We start from the raw sequence: 16755 nt of genomic DNA on the forward strand, positions 1-16755 counted from the left end.
TTTATTTATTACATTTATATACCGCCCCATAGCCGAAGCTCTCCCGGCGGTTTACAGCAATTGTTAGGGATTGTTAGTATTAACCGCTTGCTTGAAAGCAACCCAGAACCTAAGTTTTGATCCTGTCGCTTGGAAAGGCTCCCCTTTTACCGGGGAAGGAGACTTTTAGACCTGGAAGTGTGTGGCCTGTAAACAGATATTGTAAATAGATGTGTGGTTCTGTTGGGATTGTGGGGGGAGGGGAGAGATAGAGACTGGGGGGGTGTTGAGAAGAGAGTTTGCCAAAGTGTTAGGATCAAAGGTGTTGTTTCTTCAAATTAAAATAAGCAAGTGACTTTTAAACTGTCACTATAGCTGGGCCTAGTCTGTACGCCCTCATATCAAAATGAGTTCTCTATTATTTGTTTATTTAATGATAATAACCCCCTAATTGTTATGAGATTATGGGAGGATCTAAAAATAACTCAGTGACTCCCCCCTCACACCTGGCAGAAGGGGGAGGGAATCAAGAAGCTTGATAAACTATGAATGGGGATTTGTTTACACTAATCTCTCCAAGTTTGAATCACAGCGTAGTCACACTGGCTAATCAAATTGCTTAGGGAAACTGATTAAATGACATGCAGATTGTTTGATACACTCAGCCGTAACTTCAAGTTCTCTGTTATGTGCTCTCTCTCTCTCTCTGTGTGTGTATGTGTGTGTGTGACTTTAATTCTTGGTAGAAATCTTGCACAGATGTGCTCAGATCTTTCAAAAAGGAACTATTGAGTGTGATGTAAAGGTTATGCTCCTTCCAACGATTAGTGCCTTGCAGAGAAACCAGTCTCTGTAAGCAGTTTAAAATAATCTGTAATTCAGGAACCTAGATTTCTCTTTATTTGTGGATTACCGAAGGAAGGGCAGATTGTTTTTGTGAATGTCTCTGAAGATAGCCAGACATTGGTGGGACTGTATACCAGGGTGTTTGTGTGTAAATGAATACAACTATACTTGCATGTAATTATTTTGCTGAAAATAAAAACATCTGTTTTCTGAAATTTAAATATTTGAGTTTGAGGCTCTAAATGTACTGTTTGAAAGGCAATACTCCCAAACGACTGCCATGAAGTTGGGCACCCTCTGTTCTGCCATAATCACAGTTCAAAGGGATCTTCCTTGCAAAAAATTGCATTATGTTTCCTTGGCAAATGAAAAAACTGTATCACTCTCTTTATTACAAACCATGCTTCCACCCACTAGATTACAAGTCATATGTCAGCTAGTATAATTTGGGAGCCAAAAAAGATACGCACAAACATATATTACTCAAAATATATTGGCTAAAATTTACTTATTTACTTGGATCCATTCCTGCAACCCCAGGTAATACAGACTTCACGTGTTGCAATGCTCTCATTTTTGCACCTGCCCCTCCCAGTTCCCTTCTCTCCTTCAGCACACACACAGACACACACACCCTCCTTTCCTATGTCCTGATTTCAGGTGGAGGTGTGTACTCTTCAACACAATTCCCCTCAGAGCTCAGGGGTACAATTCCAAAAGTGACCAGAGGGAGCACTGCAGAGCAAGAGGTTATGCCTTCTCTACCAAATTCCTAGCTATTTCTCAAGAATTATTCTCCAGAGAGAGGCCCAATTCTTCCTCCATTCCAGTCCATCATTTTAGCAGGTTCACACTCTTTTGTCATCCCTGCTTCCATGTTTTTTAAGCCTTAGTAGAGAGACCCTGAGATAAGGATATGTGCAGAAAGGATGATCTATGTTTTATTTATTTATTTAAATGGTAACAGTCCCCCTATGCAATCAAAAAGGTGGAGAGGAGTTATAGCCGATTTTTATCATTTTGCCTCACATAACTTCTGACGTCCTAATGTTTGCAAATATCCATGTAATATATCATCCCCATAAGGATCTGGGTGCCGTTTCGTCCTTTACTATCCACACATTGGGAGGAGAATTGCTGTTCGACAAGCCACAGTGCCTCAGCCTCTTCCCCCCTCCTTATCTGTAATATAGGGACAACAACGTTGTCCCACCTTGCACAGTTGACATATTTATTTATTAGATTTATAACCCACCCTTCCTCCCTGTAGGAGGACTTGGAAAATACCTATCTGTATAGCATTTAGTACCCTCAAAAGGCACAATACAAATGCTAAGTAAACTTAAATAAATAATAATAATAAATAATTAAATTGGATGAAAATGTATAAAGGGGTTGGTAGAGATCGCAGAAATGATTGCCCACCCTGCGTCCTAGGGATGGGGGAGAATTTTGATTCAGTTTGCATTTAAAGGCAAACCTCCCTAATTTGCACTTGGTGAAACTGTCAGCAAAATGAAACACAGCTGTCTTTGAAATTGGCACTTCTTTGAATTTTGTAATGCAGTTCTCTGATGAAGCAATATATGCAAAAATGCATGTACAAGGGTAAAAGCATGCATGAGAATGCATATATTAGTGAAAATAGCCTACAAAAACATTATTAGGCAAAATTGCATACCAAAATGTGTATATTAGGGGAAATTCACACTAAAATGCTAATGAATTTTCATGAGAGCTTGTAAAATATATATATATATATATATTTGCAAACGGATGTGGAGAACTGAGTTTAAGATTACAAAACTAAGAAATGGAGAAAAACTAAAATGGACAGTTTTGTCCATCCCGACACTAACCCATAATCAATAATGTCTGTTATTTTTTTAATCTTGGATCTATCTCCAGCTGGCTCATCTATACAGTTTCATCTAGCTCCCACCATCAATCTTCCTGCATCCCCACCCCCACCCCAATCAATTTTGTTGAGGGAGTTGTTTCCACCTCTTGGCTTTTCCTGACTGCAACTCATTTACCCTCTTCCATATAAGTGAATGGAGCGTGTAGGTAAGGAGTTTTTGTTTCATTCAGTAGCAATCCGGAGATCAGGAGGGTGGGGACAGCTTTCAGCGTTGCCAGTTGGGTTGGGTCGGTCCTGCTTCAGCAAAACCCAAAACAACAACAAAGTGTGCATCTGCTTCCCATTTGGGTCGAGGCTGCTATTTCTGATCGAATGGCACATTTGAGCCTTGGCTCTGAGACCAAATGGCTCATTCCTGTCTGCCCACTCCCTGGCCTTGAGTTCGGAGAAGTTAGCCTGCTGTTTTCCCTTCTTGGAAAAGCTCTATGCTGGGACTACATGCAGGGAAAACATTTTAGCCATTTAATTGCTGTGTTTTTAAGTGACTTGTTCGATTGGCAGTCAAATTGAAACACATGCAACAGAATCCCGATAAGCAGCCTCAAAATATACCTTTTTAACAAAGCTTTCCTCAGATACGAGAGCCTTGTTTTGAAATGAATTAAATGAGAAAATTCAGATATTCAGTCGAGCCTTGAGCATGTTTACTTGAAAGTCCCATTGGTTTTAACGGATCTTGGAAGAGGCAGGACTGCTGCCTTTTGAGCAGATTTATCCTCAAATTCATCACTTTAAATAAGTCGGCATCCTGTCACTAAACTTGTTTTTGGATTGGAGGCATTGGACATATTTTAAAGATGGTGCCCGAATCACCAAAAAGGCACAGATATTTTGTAACAGTAGCACCCATCACTGGGTCTTTTTCCAGGGGGACCAAAGCACACATTAAAATCCACAATTTAAAGTTGTGATTGATGCATTGATTCTTACTGAATAATCCTGATATGCTTTTACGACTAGTGCAAAGAATTTCTATTTTGTTACATTTCCTGGTTTGCCAAACAGGCAGAAGATGAGTGATGACTCCCCCCCCATAGAATTGTTCAGTATGAGGGGGCCAAATCTTTAGCTAGATCAGCCCCTAACTGATCAACCGATGCAATCAACATCACATGTAATGCCAGAGTGCCCCAAAATCTGAGAGCAGAGACACGGAAGCTTAAGACCTATCATGTAGCCACCTAGAACTTAAAGGAGTGTTTGCAAATGTCCAAATTTCTGTCAAGTTCTGCATGAGAATCTTTGGCATTAGAAATTTGAATGTGGAGCTTTTCCACATCTGAAACAGTAGACCTGTGTGTTTCTACATCGGCAAGCATGAAATATAAAAACTCATAAACTGTCAGCTGTCGAGTGCAAATGTCGGGCCATGTCATCTAACAAATATTCTTGCTTGTCAACCATCAAACCGCGTCAACTGTCGGCTGTCAAAAGATTTGAAATCAAATATCAAGGGAAGGTTAAATGCAGGTACAGAATGCTTGGTGAATATTATTTGGCAAATATTTTAGTATTTGGAGAACGTTTAGCAGCTTTCATGTTGAGGCTGTACTCTTGTAAACAGGAGCTCACTTCTGCTCAACCGTCTCCAACCCCACACAAATTGCCGGTGAAGGCTCACAGTTGGATTTAACCAGGAGGAACTTTTTTCCCACTCTGGCCTCAGATATGATAAGCACTGAGATTCTGAATGAAAGCTATATTATTTAATTAATTTATTAATAAGATTTTAGGTTATAGCTATATAATATACAGTTATGGAAACAAATGGAAGGGATGCAATTATATAAAAGCAAGTAAAACCATTCCAAATGGACCTTTTGTCCTGCATGACAACCCACAGGAAATTTACATCTTCATGCTGACTATCTTCATGCTGGCTATCATCCTGTCCTTGGCTGTGAGGGTTCCTCGTGCCCTGCGAGGAGGCAGCTGTCTTTTCTCAGAGGTGGAATGTTGTGCAAAACGTGTCCGAAGGCTTTCTTCCACCCTCCGAACAGCCAGGCCTATTGGTTAACAAGTCAGCTTTCATTACATGCAGTCAACCCTACCTTTCAGGGCATATCAAAATTTAAGTTGTGATGGGTTTTTTTCCCCCTCCTTCCTATTTTCCAGATTAATCTCCACCTAGGTTCCTTGCTCTTTTTTTAAAAAAAGTATATTTTAATAACCCAATTACATCTTCAGCTACAACAATTTTAGTGAGGAAAATATTAACCCATTCAGGGAACACAGAAACTCCAAAGCTATCCTGTCTCCTACCTGGTTATACACACTGCCCTGTTGTACATTTACATTGTGCTTTATAGACCCAGAAAGTGGTATGTATGCGTGTCCATACACACACACACATCTCAAGTATTTATGGAAAGTTACATTTGGAATTCTAATCCATGTATTCTTAAAAAGACACATTTTAATTTATATCCCACCTCTATTCAGTCATAGAAACCAAGGCAATGCACATCTGGCTCCTAAAAAGTCTCATCCAGATACTGACCAGATGTGCTTAGCATCTGCAGTGGGGCCTATATATTGTGGTGTTGTCATCTAAACATATGTACAATATGGATATGTGTGCACTTGTGAAGCAGATAATTGATTACTTCAGATTAAGAACAGTGGGCATATTCTGTGTATATTTAAAGCTTTTTTTAAGAAACATTTTTAAAGATGTTTTATTTTAATGTGTTTTAAAATTTGTTTTTATGATGTTTTAAAGTTTTTAGTGCTTTTGTTTGCTGCCCTGGGCTTCTGCTGGGAGGAAGGGCGGGATATAAATCAAATAATAAATATATAAATAATCTAATGGATATAAAATCCGTATGCTTCTGTCCTTGCACTGAAGAATATTATGGACTACGTTTTAAAAAAACCCCATCTCCTCTGCTTTTTCACATGCCCATAAAATGCAAATGAGGGGGCACACCTTTGTTAACTGCCTTCATCCCTTGAGGTGTCAAAAGAATGTAACTGTAACACAGCCAGTTTTGCAACAGCTCCCTCCTGGGTAGCATAGCTTAAATGCTTTTTTTTTCTTTTTGAGTTTTACTTAAGCCGGGCAGGGCTGTGCACTGTGCCGGGAGTGAGCACTTTCCCCCCTTTTAATAGTGTGGGGCTGGATGTCTGCTTCCCATCCAGTAATCGTGCTGTTTGCAGGCCTGATATATAATTTTCTTCCGTTAACACCTTTCTTCTTATTTGTTTGTTTCCAGTGTCAATATAATCCACAGCAGACTGCAGGAGGAATTCAAGAACTTATCTGCCGGACATCCAGTTCTTAACTGTCTGTTTGCTTAATGTGCATAAACATCATGTGGGCTCATGGTTTTTCTTTAATTATGTGTATTTGGTTTTATATCATCTGCGATGCATGTCTCCAACTGCGAGTGCTCCCCGTTTTGCTTCTTGTATGTTCTATGGATGTGCTTAGATAATTAGCTAAGAGCAACCCTCCTGTTAACCTCCAGACCGGCATGCTAGTCAATAATATCAGTGAAGGTAGAATTGTTTTGGTTTAGGTAATGCACTGAAGCTGAACTTGAAAACAACAGCATAATGTGCATCTTCTTACGATATAATGCCAATGAAGCTACAAAGATTTTAGGCCATTTTAAGCCACTGGACTGGGCTGCCTTGTGATGCATGGCTGCTTTACAAAACCCAGTGGACTCGGCCAGGGGCTGAACATGTGGAGCTGAGGTGGTGGAGGTCCATGGCTCTCTAGATGTTGTTGGACTCCAGCTGCCATCATCCATGGCCAAGAACATCTGGGGGCCCCACAGATCCTGCCCACCCCCTGATCTAAAGCTCTCGGGAGAAATTAGTGCTGAATTTAGGACAATGCATGCAGAACTTTGCCCATCCAATGCACCCTTCTCCCCTTTCTGTGAGCAAACCCCACCATTTGTGATAACTTTCTCCTAAGGAAATGCATGAAAACATGGCAAATCCATTTCTAAAAACAGGAAAGGTGGTTTGAGCATTCCTGGAAGTTAGTTTTTTTCCCAGATCTGAAAATCCTTCTGTATTGCAGGGATGTGGAGGCTAATTGTGGCTGCTTAATGGTGACAATCTAGTAATAGCTATTATTGGGTATGACAGGTTTTTTTTAAAAAAAGAAACTCCGTCTTCAGGGGCAGTATACCTCCAAATACCAAATGCTGGGCACAAACAACAGGGGAGCACTGGGGACTTCACATCCTATTGTGGGGAATCCATTTGGGCAGAAGATGTTGGATTAGATGGACACATGGCCTGATCCAGTGTGCCCAGTGTTCTGTCCCTGTGAAGGAAAGGCACTCTCTCCTTCATTTTTTGGCTAACCTCATTATTGATAAAGTCTGGGTGAAATAAAGCTCTCCGCACAGAATATTGCAACCTAGGAGGATATGGACAAATTCACAGAAATAAATTGCTGTGTTAGAGCTGGTCAACCACTTTTTCTACATACCCTGTGCTTTAAGCCTTGCAAGGGGGAAGATATTGTCAACATTATTGTCACAGACACATTTTTTCTTTAAGAGAATATTCAAGATAAAATATGATGAAATTAAAATAGAAATGTGTGGAAATCAAAATATTATGGTTAGAATTCCAAACTTAAATAAATGGATATGAGATATATTGACAGAATTCTCTGCCTCTTGCCTTCTTTCTCTGAGTTTGATGGAAATGTAGCACAACACTAGTTCTTTGCAATTGTTATCTCAGCTGCTGTCTTAAGGTTGGAAAATCAGTAAAAGAGTATTCAGCCCTTATCGCTCTGTCTAATAGATCTAAATAACACAACTAGTGGATATGATGAGAAGTCCTACAGGGGCATTTGTTTTATTTCCTTTTGTCGGCAATCCTACTCACACTTATCTAGGAGTAAGTCCTATTGACCTCCGTGGGATGCTCAAATAAAAATGCATTGCTCTGTTAATTTCTAAATTTAATGAGATGGTGCTTCAGATATGTAAGGAACCTGCAGAGAAGTAGTTGCATTACCAGGATTGATTAGAGATGTCTCTGTATATTTTATCCAATATATGGGATATGAAAGATCATTTGTAAAGCATCCTGTAGTGGTTTCTCTTTGATAGTAATCCTTCATAAAGATTCTGCGCCGCTCAGATTCCACAGTAAGCCCTCCTCCTCACAATGTCCTATTTTGCTTGACATTATTTCGAGACAGATACTGATGTATGTACCACCTATGAGAATAAATCTTTGATCATACCCCTTTGAATTCTTTACCACTGATAATAATCATATTCAGTTAAAAAGACGAGTACTATCTTGTTTCCTGTTCTATCATTAAGGTGATCTCCATATTCAAATTACTGAAATCAACAGGGTTTTCCCCCTCCTCTCATAAAATGTGTAATTAATTGATAACTGATTAAGCAATGAGGTTTTTGAAATACATCCTTGACTCCTCCTATACCATATTGCCTATCCAGCAGGTGGGGAAAGGAAGTTTCAATTTTTATTTATTTAGTTTTTGCAGTAATTGACACACTGGCCAGTCCTTCATGAGAAGTAATATCCTTGTCATTTAATGATTCTCAGAGACATAAAGGAGGTAAATATTTAACTAGGGGTGTACTTGTCTGGGTCACAAGGGGTTTTAGACCCCTTACTTTTGGAGGAAACAGGTCTCCAGCATCCTATGAGCCAATCAGTAAAAAAGGGGAGTGTTTTGGCCACTGAGAAGAGTCTGCTAACATGCTTCCTTGTCCTTTCCTGCTGATTGGAGTCAGAAGTGTTGACTTAAAATGAAAGAACACAGTGGAGACCTCATTGACAAGCTATGTTTGTTTATTAATTGTATTTATGTGTTGCTTGATAACCTAATAACCATGTGTTACATGGAGAAGGGCCCAGGTTCAATCTTTCGCACGTGTGTGTCTGTGTTACACACAAGCACACACCAAGACACATAAACTCAGGTTGCAGAGCTGGGAATTAAACTTACACCATACCTCTAAAGTGGAGTATAGAAATGGTTTTTACATTCTCTTAAACAAAGTGTGGAGGATGGGAGAGTGACATATTACAGCTCCCTTGTTCTGTTCTGAATATCTGATCTTAATACAATCATTGATATACTAGGGGCTGCCACCCCTGCTTGCTCCGCTCACCAATCCCACCTACCATCACCAAAGCTCCCCCCCATGGGTCGCCCTTTCCCTGGCTTTCCCAGGTTCCCTATAGGGGTTGCCAGAGCTCCCTCACCCCCCCCCACAGTGGGTTGTAGCCAATGTTACTCCTATTCAGAGTACACCCATTGAAATTAATGGCTATGACACAGGTTAATTCATTTTAATGGGTCTACTGTGAGAAGGTGTGGGAAACCTTGGGACCTCCATATGTTGCTGAATTACAGTTCTCATCAGCCCAGCAAGCATGTCTAATGGCCAGAGATGAAGGGAGTTCTAGTTTGACAATATCTGGTGGGTCAAAGATCCCACACCTGACTTTGGAGTATAACTTAATTGGATAGAACCCATTGTCTGTAATGGTTATTTTTCTCCATCTGCTTATTTGCATTTTATTAGTTTCACATACTAAACTATTTATTATATAATAATAATTTATATCCTGCCCTTCCTCCCCTCCCAGTAGGAGCCCAGAGCAGCAAACAAAAACACTACATATTTAAAAACATATTTTAAAAAGCTTAAAAACATCTTAAAAAGCAGTATTGATTACAGCATTGATAACTTAATGATTATTATGAGGAGAAAAATGGATCCCAAGTTCATTATGCAAACTTGAAAAAGATTTTATTCAGCTATTTTGCAGGCTCTGTTTTCAGTAACTGGAAGAATGTTCAGCATGTGGTGCTATTTCCAGTTTTTACCATGATTATTCTTGTTGTGGCAATTGTTTTGCCAACCAGTCCTTAATCATTTAATAATCATTAATCATTTAATCATTAACCATTTAATAATCCCCCAAGATCGAAAGGAGGCAAATGCTCTGCTTATTCTGTTACTAAAAGTTGATTAGATGCATTCATGGAATATAAGGCTAACAACAACAACAGTGGCTCTTTTGCGACTGTATGCCCTGGTGTCGACTACTGGCACTTCTTTTCTTGCTGCCCATAGCAGCCATTTTGTGCTGGCACCCATGGCACTTTTATCAATATACAAGTACCGGCACCTCATTAAAAAAAAAAGCACTGATAATAACATTAATAATAATTTCATTTATCAGTCACTTAATATAATAAAAAGTCTCAAAGTGACTTGACAAAATAAAACACAGCACATAAAAACAATGGAAATACAGTACATAAAATGCTCATCTAGCGACACATTAATTAGGATCAAGCCCTACCCACTAAAACACAACAGGAGGCAACAGTTAATTAACAAAAGGCCTGCATGAATAGAGAGGTTTTGGCCTGGTATCTAAAAACCAACAAAGATGGTGCCAGGCATGTCTCCCTAGGGAGAGCATTCCATAGATGGGAGGCCCGCACTAACTGCTTCTAGTCACGATGGCTATGTGGAGAATGCATGGGTCACATCTAATAAAGTTCTCATCTCTGAGTAGACCCACTTAAATTAATGGACCTAAGTAGTCATCTCCATCAATTTTGGTGGGTTTGCTCTGAGTATGATAAACATTGGCTGCAACCCTATATCTCTGGATTCCAGTTATCAGGAATCACAAGTGGGAGAAGGCTCTTTGTTTGTGTCCTGCTTATAGACTTCCCTCTGAGACATCTGGATGGTCACTGGGAAACAGGATGCAGGAGGAAATAGCCCTTTGGTTTGATCCAGCAGTGTTTTTATATTAGATTGTTTATGAGACTAAGACTGCAAGCCTGAATCAGTTTGATCGGTATTTACTCAGCTAAAACCCTAGTGGATTTATGGGTAGAGCCAATTTTAATCTGTAGGGCTGAGTTATTTATCTACGTATTTTATGAATGAATCATTTATTATGGTCACAGACCAAAAGATTAAAATCAGTATAAAAAGCCACAAAAATTAAAATACATATATAAAATATAATTGCTGAAAATTACTACACACCAGATAAATACAAATGAAGTAGTTCCTTAATTAGAAGACTGGCAGCATTTCCCCCCGAATTGCATTGTGATAAAAAAAGCACTTTGCAACGCTTTTGATAACAGAAGATGACACATCCCTTAAACAGAATTTTATGTTTAATGCATTTCTATGCAGATTTTTCCAAGGTCTTAAAGTTGTTCACAAACATAAAAGCAAAATTAAAGATACAAACTTAAAAGCAAAATTAGAAATTTGTTGTTGTTATGTGCCTTCATGTCGATCACGTCTTATGGAGACCCTATGAATCAGCAACCTCCAATAGCTTTTTTTTTTGCTATTTAAGCAAGGTTGTCTAGACATGCACATTTGATAATGTATATTTTAAAACTGCTGATTTTATTTAAAGAAAATAGGCTAACTTGTTTTTAGCATCTGATTTCTATCAATAATTTTAATGTATATTTTATATTTTATGTAAACCTATTAGAAATTTTGAAGATTAAGTGGTATACAATTTTTAAAAAAATCCTTAAAATCATTATTAGAGTTATTACTATTACTATTTTTGTTATTAATGTAACTTTCAATTTTTTACATTTTATGGATATTATGTTATCTTAGTATGTTATTTATGATGTTACCATGTTGTAAACTGCCCTGAGGCCTTTTGATGAATGGTGGTAAATAAAGAACAGTTATCAGTTCAATCAGCTAAAATCACTCAGAAACCTATCACCGGTTAATTTAATTTAATTCTAGTTTATTCTTCCGAGCTTGTTTTGATTCAGGTTTCTTACTCTATCAAGGACTGAAAAAGAAAACAAAGGCACCAGTTTTGTTCTAGCCAGTATTTTGTGCATCAGATTGTAAATTGTTATTAATTAGAGATTAGTTGCTTGTTACCTAAAATGTCTCCAAGTGATATACATTTAAAAACATAAACACATTACAACATTAACATTCTCATACAAACAAAATTCACACACACACACACACAGCTACAACAGCTACAAGAAGCTTTTGCAGTAGACTAACAGCAGAACAAAGTCAGCTCAGACCACCAAAAGCCTTGGAGGAAAGGTAGACACACAGGAGACTTCATTGGGGATAGCATTCCATCGATAGGGAGCCGCTAGTGAAACAGCCCTCTCCCACCCACCCTTGAGAATTTTGCTACTTGGCTGCATGTTCATTTTGATTTAAGGGATTGATTGATTAATCCACACAAATGATAAAATAACTGACAGTCTTGTAATTGACCTTGTGCCAGTCACAGCCTCTCAACCTAACCTACCTCACAGGGTTGTTGTGAGGATAAAATGGAGAGGGAGGAGAACCATATGCGCCACCTTGAGCTCCTTGGAGGAAAGGTGGGATATAAATGTAATAAATAAATAATTGGTAGACAGCCTGCACTTAGGACTCTTCCCCACAAATCCTATCCCCACCACCGTGCACACAGCCACACATACATCCCCTCCCCTTGATTGTGGGTTCTCAATGACCTACATGGATTTAAATAATGGAGGGGAGTTTTCAAACTCACACTGTGCAACAACTGGGGCAAAGAATAGGTGTTCCAGATCAATTCATCTGGACAAAAAAGCGGGCTTTTGTGTGACCACCTCATGTATGCCAATGAAAGTACGCTAATGAAATTGCTTGTACCGATGGATCTTACAGGCTTCTTCTAGGCACATTTTGTTTTGCAGGAGTGTGGGGGGAAGAAGAAAGAGAATGTGCAGTGGGATAAAGTTTGGCAGTGCTCATAGCAGCTGCTCCTAGAAGCGTCCCCGGAAGAAACTGGCAGCCAACCCTCGTGAATTTTGTTAGATTTTTTTTTTTTTTAAAAATGCCAGCTTCTGCATTATTCAGTTTAATAAGTTATATGAGAGGAGAGGAAGGGGGAGGGATTCTAATGCTTTGCACAGCGAGCCGCAAATGTTCCGATTGTGCTGGGTGGGAGTGCCTCTTTTCATTGCCAGAAGGCAAGGCCTTGCAACTCCAACAAATGCTCCAGCCGTCTGACTCCATCTGGAAGATCTGAGTTGCAAGCACACAATCGCTCAGGAGACAAAGAAGCTGAACATGTATGGTGGTGGTGGTGGGGAAACAACACTTCACTGTTTGTAAACTAAAGAAGGGGGAAGGAGGAGGAGGAGGCAGAAAGGGGGGAGTGACATAATCTCTGCTCATTAGCCTTTCCTATTTATTCTACTACTGGAGTGTTTTGGTAGTGTGTCTGGTCTGGATCTTTCCATTCTAGCCTAAGTGAGGGAAGCAGACAAACCAGACTGGCCTGCCTTGTTTGTGTGCAACACACCCTCCTTCCTATGCTATGCACACACCTGGCTGCACAAAGAGCGGGCTCCACACTGCGCTGAGGCCAGCAACATGCTTTGGGGACTGGGGAGAGATGGTACTTTTCCACTCGCACAGCCCACAGCAGAGTTCCCTGTTTATGCCGAGCAGGAACCTTTAGACAGGGTGAGCGGCTGTCATGGTATCCCTGTCCTCTGCGCTGAGTTTACTCAAATGGAGATAAGAGGGTAAGGGGCAGGGAGGGTTTGAAAATAGGCCCAACCAGATGGATGGATGGATTCTGAAGAGTGGGGGATGCAGATGCAAAAGAAGCCTTTATTTCTGTCCTTCTAAATCAGCAGGCTCCTTCCCTGGAATAGCAGTCCTGCCCCCCCCCCCCCCAAGCAAGTTACAAGCAATAAAATGCAATACAGTAACATTCATAAAACATCATTAAATGACTTTGATCCAAAAATAAAAAAGCAGACCAGCAAAGAAAAATATTGCCGTCCCCAATGGCAAGCAAGTGAACGGCAAAGATTAAAGTGAAATTTCCATCTTGACAACCGGCTAAAAATAAAATAAAATGTGGAAAAATAAAATAAAGGAAGGAAAGGAAATCATCATGCATATGATCAGGGTGTTAGGGCTTATTTAATTTAATTTAATTTAATTTGTGCATAACATCTAAAGCCATTTAAAAAACAAACCTGAAATTTGAAACTCAAAATAGAATCGATAGATCCCCGTCTCTACAAATTTTGGAATTGTGTGCAATTTGTTTCCAAAGCTCACAAAGGACTGCAGGAGGTTTGGGGGCAACAGCGATCTGTTCCAATGATGCCACATGCTACATGGATGATTTGGCCTATCCCCAGCTTTCAACAGTTTGCTGGCTCACCACATCAGATTATTCTGTGCGTCTGAAATGGGCTTTTCAATCTGAAGTTGTCCGGGGGCTTCTCCATTCAAACCTTCCGGACACGGTGGAATCATTGGAGGCCCGCTGTAATCAGTTTGCCGATCACTTCCAGAATAAGATCTCATGTATCCGCCAGGACCTAGACTCTCAAGTTATAGCAGTAGATCCTAGTGAGATGTCCAGAGCACAGTCTTGTCCTGTTTTGTTGGATGAGCTTCAGTTGGTTCAACTCGAGGACGTGGACAAGGTGCTTGGACAGGTACGTGCAACCACTTCGGTACTGGATCCTTGCCCCTCCTGGCTGATAAAAACTAGCAGGAATGGAACAGGTAGCTGGGCCAAGGAAGTGATAAATGCCTCTTTACGAGAGGGAGTGGTCCCGGGCTGTCTGAAAGAGGCAGTGGTGAGACCACTCCTGAAAAAGCCTTCCTTGGACCCAGACAATTTTAACAGCTACAGGCCAGTGGCGAATGTTCCATTCCTGGGCAAGGTCTTGGAACGGGTGGTTGCTGGCCAGCTCCAGGCGCTATTGGATGAAACTGATTATCTAGATCCATTTCAATCGGGTTTTAGGCCCGGTTTTGGCACTGAGACAGCCTTGGTTGCCCTGTACGATGACCTATGTCGGGAAAGAGACAGAGGGAGTGTAACTCTGTTGATTCTCCTTGATCTCTCAGCGGCTTTTGATACCATCGACCATGGTATCCTTCTGGAGAGGCTCGCGGAGTTGGGAGTTGGAGGTACTGCTTGGCAGTGGTTCCGCTCCTACTTGGCGGGTCGTCTCCAGAAGGTAGTGCTTGGGGAACATTGCTCGACACCGTGGGCTCTCCAATATGGGGTCCCGCAGGGGTCAGTTTTGTCCCCCATGCTTTTTAATATCTACATGAAGCCGTTGGGAGAGGTCATCAGGAGTTTTGGAGTGCGTTGTCATCAGTATGCTGATGACACGCAGCTCTACTTCTCCTTTTCATCTTCTTCAGGTGAGGCTGTCGATTTGCTGAACCGTTGCCTGGCCGCGACAATGGACTGGATGAGAGTTAACAAACTGAAGCTCAATCCAGACAAGACTGAGATGCTGTTGGTGGACGGGTTCTCTGATCGGATGGTGGATATATACCCTGTCCTGGACGGGGTTACACTCCCCCTAAAGGACCGGGTTCGTAGTCTGGGAGTCTTTTTAGACTCTTCCCTCTCACTTGAGGCTCAAGTAGCCTCGGTGGTTAGGAATGCGTTTTACCAACTTCGGTTGGTAGCCCAGCTACGTCCCTATTTGAGTAAAGAGGACCTTACATCAGTGGTACATGCTCTGGTAACCTCACGTTTGGATTACTGTAATGCGCTTTACGTAGGGCTACCTTTGAAGACAGTTCGGAAGCTACAACTAGTGCAAAATGCGGCGGCCAGATTGCTGACAAGGACCAAGCGGTCCGAGCATATAACACCTGTTCTGGCCAGCTTGCACTGGTTGCCAATATGTTTCCGGGCTAGATTCAAAGTGTTGGTATTAACCTATAAAGCCTTATACGGTGCGGGACCACGATACCTTGCGGAACACCTCTTCCGATATGAACCGGCCCGTGCACTACGTTCTGCTACGAAGGCCCTCCTCCGGGTTCCAACTCACAGGGAGGCCCGGAGGGTGATGACAAGATCTAGGGCCTTCTCAGTGGTGGCCCCCGAACTATGGAACAGTCTCCCCGAGGAAGTACGCCTGGCGCCGACTCTGCTTTCCTTCCGGCGCCAGGTCAAAACCTTCCTATTCTCTGAAGCATTTTAAGTTACACTGATTTACTTTTAAAAATGTTTATTGTATTGGATTGTTGATTGTATTTTAGTATTATTTTGTTATTCATTGTATTTTTATGCTATTTTATGTTCACCGCCCAGAGAGCTATTGCTAGTCGGGCGGTATATAAATTTAATAAATAAATAAAATAAATAAATAAATAAATAAATAAATAAAAGTGTGGGGGGGGGGATTTGGGGTTTTTTTTTAGGAATGGGAGGCAAAATCCAGGGGGGGATTCCCCCCCCCCAATCTGCTGATTGGCAGCCACCATTTTCTTCTCAGCAACTCCTGAGAATTAAGCTATATGAGGCAGCAACATTTTTCATTGTAGTTTCTGGGTAAATATGAACAAGAATGGTGTCCACTAGCCAGTGGCGCTGGTGGCTCCGATGTCACTGGAGCAGTGTAATCCACTCCAGGTTTTAGTCTGAACTTTCAAGGAACTGTCCAATGTTCTCAGCACATTGAACAGTTCCTTGAAAATTTGAACTCAAACCTGGAGTGGATTCCACTACCCCACTGCCATTACCCCAGGTACAGGAACACTAAATTTATTATTATTATTATTATTATTATTAAATGCCCATTCTTTACCCAGGATGGGTCACAACAGTTTTAAAACAAGTCATTAAAAATAATTTAAAACCACCTAAAATCACATTGCAGCCTACATGCCAGATGTCACCAACCTTTTTAGGCCTGTGGGCACCACATACACACACACACAGCCCGCAACCAAGCACACACTGCAGCCTACTTTATTGGCTTCTTTGAAGCCTAATCTCAGTGGGTTGAGGGGCAGAGGACCCATGGGTGCCAACGGAAGCCACTGTGGGTGCATGTGTGTCCATGGGCACCATGTTGGTGACTGAAGACCCTACCAGAATATGTCATTGCCCACAATTTCACCCTCTCAGCCTCTAACAATGAAGAGGGGGGTTGCACCCATTTCACTTTTGAACACCCCCCCAATTCAACT

This window comes from Rhineura floridana, chromosome 7 (genome assembly GCF_030035675.1).
Source record: "Rhineura floridana isolate rRhiFlo1 chromosome 7, rRhiFlo1.hap2, whole genome shotgun sequence".
Classification (NCBI taxonomy): domain Eukaryota; kingdom Metazoa; phylum Chordata; class Lepidosauria; order Squamata; family Rhineuridae; genus Rhineura; species Rhineura floridana.